The 8,052-nt window shown below is 47.3% G+C and overlaps 1 pseudogene across 1 annotated transcript; it reads right to left on the reverse strand.

The window, feature by feature from the left end:
- Nucleotides 1-958: 958 nt before the first annotated feature.
- On the reverse strand, nucleotides 959-1,437 carry LOC311594030 (large ribosomal subunit protein uL23-like; annotated as a pseudogene). The gene has a single exon. The product of its transcript is annotated as a large ribosomal subunit protein uL23-like (transcript).
- Between the last annotated feature and the right edge of the window lie 6,615 nt (nucleotides 1,438-8,052).

Raw genomic sequence — 8,052 nt, forward strand, 5'->3', positions numbered from 1 at the left:
TGCTGTTTTCTTCATGCACTGCATGATTCTCATTTGATCCACAACACAATCACCGCTTAGAAGTGCAGGATAAATAGAAGACGTATTTGTATGGAGCCACCATGTCAAAATTTCACTTTGTAGAACGTTTGAAAAGCATCACCCTAGAAAAAGAAAGGACCAATGGTATGAGCTCTCAGGAAAGGCTGTTTTCCAAAGATGGCCATCAGCTGTGTGACCCACCCTACAGGTGTCATTACAGTATAACTGGCCCTCCTCCCACTGGGAGACAGATCAGGGTCTCAACTCTCTTTAGATCTGCCTGACCTCATGAACATAGGGCAGAAGAGATGCTATCAAAAAAGTCAAGTGGGGGCTGGAGAGATGGCTCAGAGGTTAAGAGCACTGGCTGCGCTTCCAGAGGTCCTGAGTTCAATTTCCAGCCACCACATGGTGGCTCACAACTATCTATAATGTGATCTGGTACCTTCTTCTGGCCTGCAGGTGTATGTGCAAATAGAGTACTCATATGTAAAATAAACATTTAAAAAAAAAGTCAAGTGACTTTCTGCAGCCTGAAGTTATTTCCAGGTTGTGCATGGGTCTTGTAAGCCAGGATCTTATACCTTAAATTTTTCTCAGTCCCATGATTGGACAGGTCAGGGCCTTGAGCGCCAGCTAGTAGAACAACCAGGCCCCAGACCAAGGCTGCCTCCTGTAGGTCCCAATTGCCATGCTTTCTTCTTCTTCAGGGTACTTGTCTACAGAGTAAATTGTGGTCCGTGTGCTGACTGGCAGACTCTCACAATTGACTCAGGATGAGTTCAAGTCTCTGGGCAACAAATGGTCCTCTTCAAAAATTTAGACTTGAGCTTTATGGGAGAGGGTGGTCCCAGCCTTGGCTGTTACCTTTGAGTCCAGAATTCATCATCACACCTGACCCGTTGTATATGTTTAGAATCAGCCATCTGGACTCAGTCTAGATGATCCCAATCTCGTTGGCAGCATCCAGAGCATCATAACCAGGAGCCAGCCACACATACGCCTTCTTCTCTCTGTCAGGCCTTATCAGGGTGTCAACTTTGGCCACATCAATGTCATAGAGTTTCTTCATGGCCTGTTTGATCTGGTACTTGTTAGCCTTGACATTCACAATGGACGCAACCGTGTTGTTGTCCTCTATCTTTTTCATAGCTGACTCAGTGGTCAGGAGGACTTAACAATGGCATAGTGGTCAAGCTTGTTTCTCCTGGGTGCACTCTTTCAAGGGTATTTAGGCTGCCTCCAGAGCCGCAGGATCTTGGGCCACAAGAAGGAAAGTGACCTGTGGGTCTTCTTTTTGTGGCCGTGGACGCCTTTCAGCACTGCCTTCTGAGCTTTCAAGGCCTTTGCTTCAGCTTCGGCTTCGGCTTCGGCTCTGGGAGGGGCAGGAGCTTCCTTCTTCCCTTTCAGCGCCATCTTGGCCAAGCCCTGAGTCTTAAGTCACACTCTGTCCTCCCAGGACAGCCAACTCTTCTGTCAGTCCACTTACGCCGCTGTGGCAACACACAACAGCTGGCCACCTCATTTCTCAAAGTCCTGGAATCCAGGAGTCCAAGTTCAAGGTGTTAGCTTACTCAGTTCTGGAGAGGGTGCTGTTCCTGGTTTGCCTTCTTGCTGTGTCTGCGCTTGGCCGAGGGAGAAAGCTCTGGTGTCTCTCCCTTCTCATGAAGAAGACACTGCACCCATCATTAGAGCTCCACCCTCAGGACTTCACCGAAACTTCATTACCTTCTGGGATGGTTAGTGCTGTCAGCGTGAGAGGATGTAGACTATTAGCACATAAGTCAAATGACGTAGGAAGAACCATCTTAACTGTGGGCAGAACCATTCCCTGGGCGGAGATCCCAGGTTGGAGAAACGGAGAAAGCACGTGGAGTGGCATGCACATGTCCCTCTCTGTTTCTTGACTATAGAGGCAACGTGACCAGCTCCAGCTTCTGCCACTGTGACTTCCCCCAGCAGGATGGGCTGTAACCTGAACTGTGAGTCAGAATCTACCCTCTCTCCCTTAAGATGCTTTGTCAGATTGTCACAGCTACAGGAAAAGAAACAAAGACCCATATACAGCTACAATGGGGTCCAAGACGTCAACATACACATCAGAGGACATACATGTTCGGCCCAGAATGCTTATCTTAGTCACTGTTCCATAATCAAGGCAACTCTTATAAGAAAGCATTTAGTTGGAGTCACAGTTACAGTAACTAGTTTACAGTCTTAAAGGATTAGGCCATTAGCATCATGGTGAGAAGTAGACAGGCATGACACTGGAGCAGTGACCTTTAACATCCTGCAGGAAGAGAGAAAAAGAAAGACTGGGCCTGAGGCTTTTGAAACCTCAAAGCCCACTCCTCTGTGACACACTTTCTTCAACAAGGCCACATCTCTTAGTCCTTCCCAAACAGTTTCACTAACTGGGGAGGAAGTATTCAACCATGAGCCTACAGCAACCTTTTTTTTTTTCCAGACAGGGTTTCTCTGTTGTAGCCCTGGTTGTCCTGAATTCACTTGTAGACCAGGCTGGCCTTGAACTCACAAAGATCCACCTGCCTCTGCCTCCCAAGTGGTGGGATTAAAGGCATGCACCACCACACCAATTTTCATTAAAAACCAACACAACGCCCTTGTAGACTCTTTCAAGGCTTCACAACACTAAGGTGCACCTCCCACAGCCGTACTCCAAATGACACAATAGTATTGTCTCTTTGGTCTTGATGCATGGGAAGGAAACAGGCTCTGCTCACAGCACCCCTCTTTGTTGCCTACTGGTGGCAGCAAGTGGCATTTGGTCAACACTGGAAGCTGTCAGCTGGAGGAAGGCAGCAATCTTGGACTAAATATTTCATGACATGTTTGGAAACTGTGTTCCTCTATGTCCACCTGTTCTTTTATCATCATCATCATCATCATCATCATCATCATTATTTTATTTTCAGGGCTTTGTCCATGCTGCTAAGTAAGTGACCTACTGCTGAGCTCCTTGCTCTATGACTGTGAAAAGAAATCTAAATGATAACTGTAGTATGACTGGAAAATGGAGGATTGACACTTTCTCGGACTCTGGGTAAAATGGTCTATCTGCCGTCTTCACTGGGGAGGCATAATGTTCTGGTTTCATTTCTAGTGCTGTGGAAAGGTACCCTAACCAAAAGCAACTTAGGGAGGAGGTTCTTTGTTTTTGTTTTTTTGTTTTTTGAGACAGGGTCTCTCTGTGTAGCCTTGGCTGTCCTGGACTCACTTTGTAGACCAGGCTGGCCTCGAACTCACAGTGATCCGCCTGCCTCTGCCTCCCAAGTGCTGGGATTAAAGGCGTGTGCCACTACGCCCGGCTTAGGGAGGAGGTTCTTATTTTAGCTCACAGTTTCAGGCCATGGTCTGTCATTTGAGGGAATCAAGGCAGGAACTCAGGCAGCTGTTATATCACATCCACAGTCAAGAACAGGGGGAAAAGAATGCACCCTCGCTGCCTGTTTGCTTAGAGTTCTCTGTATACTCACACAGTTCAGAGCCCAGCAGGTGGAACGTGCTACCCGCATTCATGGTGGGACTTCCATCCCAATACAATCAAGGCTGCCCCTCACAGACTAGTTCCTTACTAAGACTCTTCCCAGGTGGTGCCAGACTTGCCAAGTTGAAGGTTAAAACTAGCCAGCCTACACAGTCACACTTCTGTTTGTCTGAGGCAGAGCCTCTTGTATCCCATGCAGGCCTAGGGCTTGCCCTTATTGCCAAAGGAGATGGTGACTTTCGGATGCTCCTGCCTCCACTTCCTGAGTGCTGGGTTTTTAAAGGGCATATGCCGCCATGCCCAGTTTCACAACCTTTAAGAACAAGCCATCCACCCACAGGTGATGAAACACGAAGAGTAATGATGCATCCGCCATTAAAGAAATGTGAGGACACTGCAAAGCCAAGGCCACCTGTGCGGCCTCAGTAATAAGAGAAATAAAAAATGAAGCAAGGATTTAAAAACAACAAAAAAGAGATCAAATTATTTGCAGACTTGAGCAGAGATAGGAGCCTCACAAAACAAAAGTGGCCAAGAGCCTGGCACATGAAGGAAGGTCTGTCTTGCCTGGTGTCTCCTCCTCCAGCCACACTCCCCCAAAACTCACCCTGAGTCCATGTCCTAATTGCCCACCTAAGCCCTCATTTGTAACTCAAAATACCAAAACACCCCAAATGCCCAATTCATAACACCTCTTGCTTGGAGGAAATGGGCCTGCAAATGAGTGTGTGTGTGTGTGTGTGTGTGTGTGTGTGTGTGTGTGTGTGTGTGTGTGTCTGTGTCTGTGTTGTTTGTACCTTGTGTGTACCTTTGTGTAGGTGTGCATGCACATGCATGTGGAAGCCAGATATCAACAGCTGATATTTTCCTCCATTTCTGTCCACCGAATCTGGAGCTCATTGATTTCAATGACTGGCCACGGAGTTCCAAGGATCCACCTGTCCCCACCCTCACCCCTACAGCTCTGGGGTTACATATGCACGCTGCTGCACCCAGCTGCTTTTTATGTGGGTACTGTGAATCCAAGCACAGGTCCTCATGCTTGATCAGCAGGTACTTTATAGACAGAACCATCGCCCTGTCCCAGATAGGTCAGTGTCACGTGTGAGGAAGTCACCTGGATAGGCAAAGTGTCCACAAACTGTCACATGACAGTCACACCCTGATGACACACCTTAATTATCTTGGGCAAGTGAAACAAAAGACTCAAGGTTTTAGCTAGGATTTCTTGGTGAAGGGGGAAAAGCAAGTAGTTACTGGAACTTCTGTGTTTGCAGATGACGCGGGAGAGCAAAGGTTGGGCTGGATCTGCAAGTCACCCTCAGAGAGCAGAATCCTACTGGACCTTCCCGTGCTGTGTGGTACCCCTCAGTGTGTGTGGACTTCTGCTTTCATATATGTGTGAGGAAGGCTGGGCTTGCCCCAGGGCCCAGCTCCATCCATCTTCCCCTGAGGGAAGGAGAGACTGCCAGGCACAGTTGGGCAGTTGCTATAATACGAAGCTCATGAGAGCCGTTGATATCAGGAACCTGCCAGCGTGCATAACGAGGAACAGTCACCCCCCGCCCCTCAACCTGCAGTCTCCAGTCTGACAGTGAGAAGACAGCAGAACCCAAGCTGAGTGACACCATGCAGGGCACTTTGCCACCCCTCTACCATCAAGGTCAGTTAGGCATGGTAGCACTCACCTGTAACACCAGCACTCGAGAGGCTGAGACCATAGGATCACTTACTCCAGGCTAGCTTGTGCTACATAGGGAGACTTGGTCTCAACAAAATGAAAAATAAAATTTAGTTGTCATGGCCAGGGAAAGCCAAGCGGAAACACCATGATTAAAAGCCAGGCTCTCTTTGCATGGGGTCCTGGCAAAGAAAGCAGGTGTCAGTGGGTAAACCGGTAGAATACAGCCTGTAGTTCAGGTGATGGAAATGTGCTGTTACGGACTCCTGTGGTTTGAGAAACGGTTCCGTAAGACACTGACATTAGGGGAAGCTGGGTGAAGGCTATATGGAAATTCTCTGTGCTGAGTTTTACTAATACAAGGCTTTGGCTTCATATTTTAAATTAGTTAATTTACGAGTTCTTAGGTGTTTTGTTTGTATGTACGTCCTCATACCACATTCGTGCATGGATGGCGCTCTCTGAGGCCAGAAGAGGGCACCAATCCCCGTACACTGGGGTTCCAGATGTTGTGAGCCACCATGTCGGGGACTGACTGTCAGTCTTCTAGAGGAGCAACTGCCCCTAACCAGTGACCCGTCATCTCTCCAGCCCGCACAAGGTGTTTGTTTGTTTGTTTGTTTGTTTGTTTTTGTTTTTGTTTTTAAATCAGTTTTCTGGGAAGGTAAGATAGTTCGGTGTGTATGGACACTTGCTGCCAAGCTTGACTCCCCGAGTTTGATTCTGGGGCCCACATGGTGGAAGGAAAGAAGCAATCAATACCTGCCAGCTGTCCTCTGGGTCCCGCATGGGCACCATGGAGCACACAGGCACACAAATAAGTAAATGGGGTAAAAAAAATTTTTTTTTCAATCAAGTTTGCTGGTTGCATAGTCCAAATATTAATTAAAAACTTGAAATATTTATTTGTGTGTGTCTGCCCTTTAGGGGGTGGGGAGGCTTCAGAAACCTTGAGAGCTGGAGTTATAGGCAGTCGTGAGCCACCATCTGGGTGACGGGAACTGAACTGGTGTCCTCAGAGAGAACAGCAAGCGCTCTTAACCACTGAGCCATCTCTCCAGTCTGGATTTCGAATCTTTTATTAAAAATAGAAGAAAGGGCCTAGTTGTGGATGTCTATGATCCCAGTGCTAGGGAGGGAGAGGCAGGCTGCTCTTGTTGGCTTCAAGGCCAGCCTGTTCTAAATAGCAAGTTCCAGGCTAGCCAAGGCTGCAAAATGAAAAATCTCAAAATAAATGAACATTCATTTATCAAGGAGAGCCAGGCCTGTAGCACAGGCATAAGGCAGGAGGATCTCAAGTTCAAGGTCTGCCTGGGATACAGACATATTTGTGAAGCAGAGACTATTGAGGACTTGCCTACCCTGTCTTGGCAGAGTGTGGCCGTCAACTCCACCTGCATCCAAGCTTGCCTATTTCAGGCAGAATTTTGTCTGTGGCAGAAAACAAGGACATTTTTGCCCAGTGGCTGGTTTGCCACCTCTGAAGCCATCTCCATAAGGAGGTTCCTCGATGCTCATTACCTTCTTTGAGGCAGGCTGGGTGTTGCCAGGAGTCAACCTGTCTCGTTTTTCAAAAAATCCTCAATACAAAAAATTCTTTAAACACCATGTTCTGTAGGTCTCTGAGGTTTTTGAAGACCTTATCTGAATATTTTACCTTGTCTATCTATTGATCTACAATGTATATTCTTGTGATAAAATTGATTAAAAATAAACTTATTTTACATAAATATATAATATTCTATACCCATGAATTATTTTTTTTCTTTTTTTTTTTGGTTTTTCGAGACAAGGTTTCTCTGTGTAGCTTTGGCTGTCCTAGACTCACTTTGTAGACCAGGCTGGCCTTGAACTCACAGCGATCCACCTGCCTCTGCCTCCCAAGTGCTGGGATTAAAGGCGTGCGGCACCACGCCTGGCTTATACCAGCGAATTAAAAATAGCCCTGTGAGGAACAATTAAAGCCTTAAGTTGAAGAGTAGATTCAATAATCTACCCTTGGTCCTATCATCCCTATATATTTCTATGTATGCTTGCATGCCAGAAGAGGGCATCAGATCACATTATAGATAGTTGTGAGCCACCATATGGTTGCTGGGAATTGAACTCAGGACCTCTGGAAGAGCAGTCAATGCTCTTAACCTCCAAGCCATCTCTCCAGCGCCCTCTTTTTTTTTTTTTTTTTTTTTTGGTTTTTCGAGACAGGGTTTCTCTGTGGAGCCTTGGCCATCCTGGACTCACTTTGTAGACCAGGCTGGCCTCGAACTCACAGTGATCCGCCTGCCTCTGCCTCCCGTGTGCTGGGATTAAAGGCGTGCGCCACCACACCTGGCCCTCCAGCGCCCTCTTTTAAGTTTTTAAGTGTGTGTGTGTGTGTTTGTGTGTGTGTGTATGCATGCAAGGTATACAGTGAAAGTGTGGCTCAGAAGACACCCTGTGGGAGTTGGTTCTTTCCAAATATCATGTGGGGGTCCTGGGGGTAGAACTGGGGTATTCAGGCTTTGTGGCACATGCCTTTACCTGTTGAGTCATCAGGACCCAGCCCCAGCATGTAACTCCCTTGCCTTAACAAGACAACAATTGGCCAGTTTGTACCCACGAGTTCTCTGTCGATTCAACCAGTGTCAAGTGTTAGGAAACTGGTTAGATATTAGCCCGCCCTCAGGATCATTAGTCTGTGGAGCCGAAGGCTAGAGCAGCAGGATTCTGTTGACTGCTCAAAAGAATGGAATCTGCGTCCTTCCGTGGCCCTGAGGTAGAGTGGGCTTCATGACATCCTGAACTGCCTGGAAGGTCATTATGACAACTATCTAAACCTGGCTCCAGGAACACCAAACCTTAT

This window comes from Acomys minous, assembly GCF_964271855.1.
Source record: "Acomys minous genome assembly, chromosome: 3".
NCBI lineage: Eukaryota > Metazoa > Chordata > Mammalia > Rodentia > Muridae > Acomys > Acomys minous.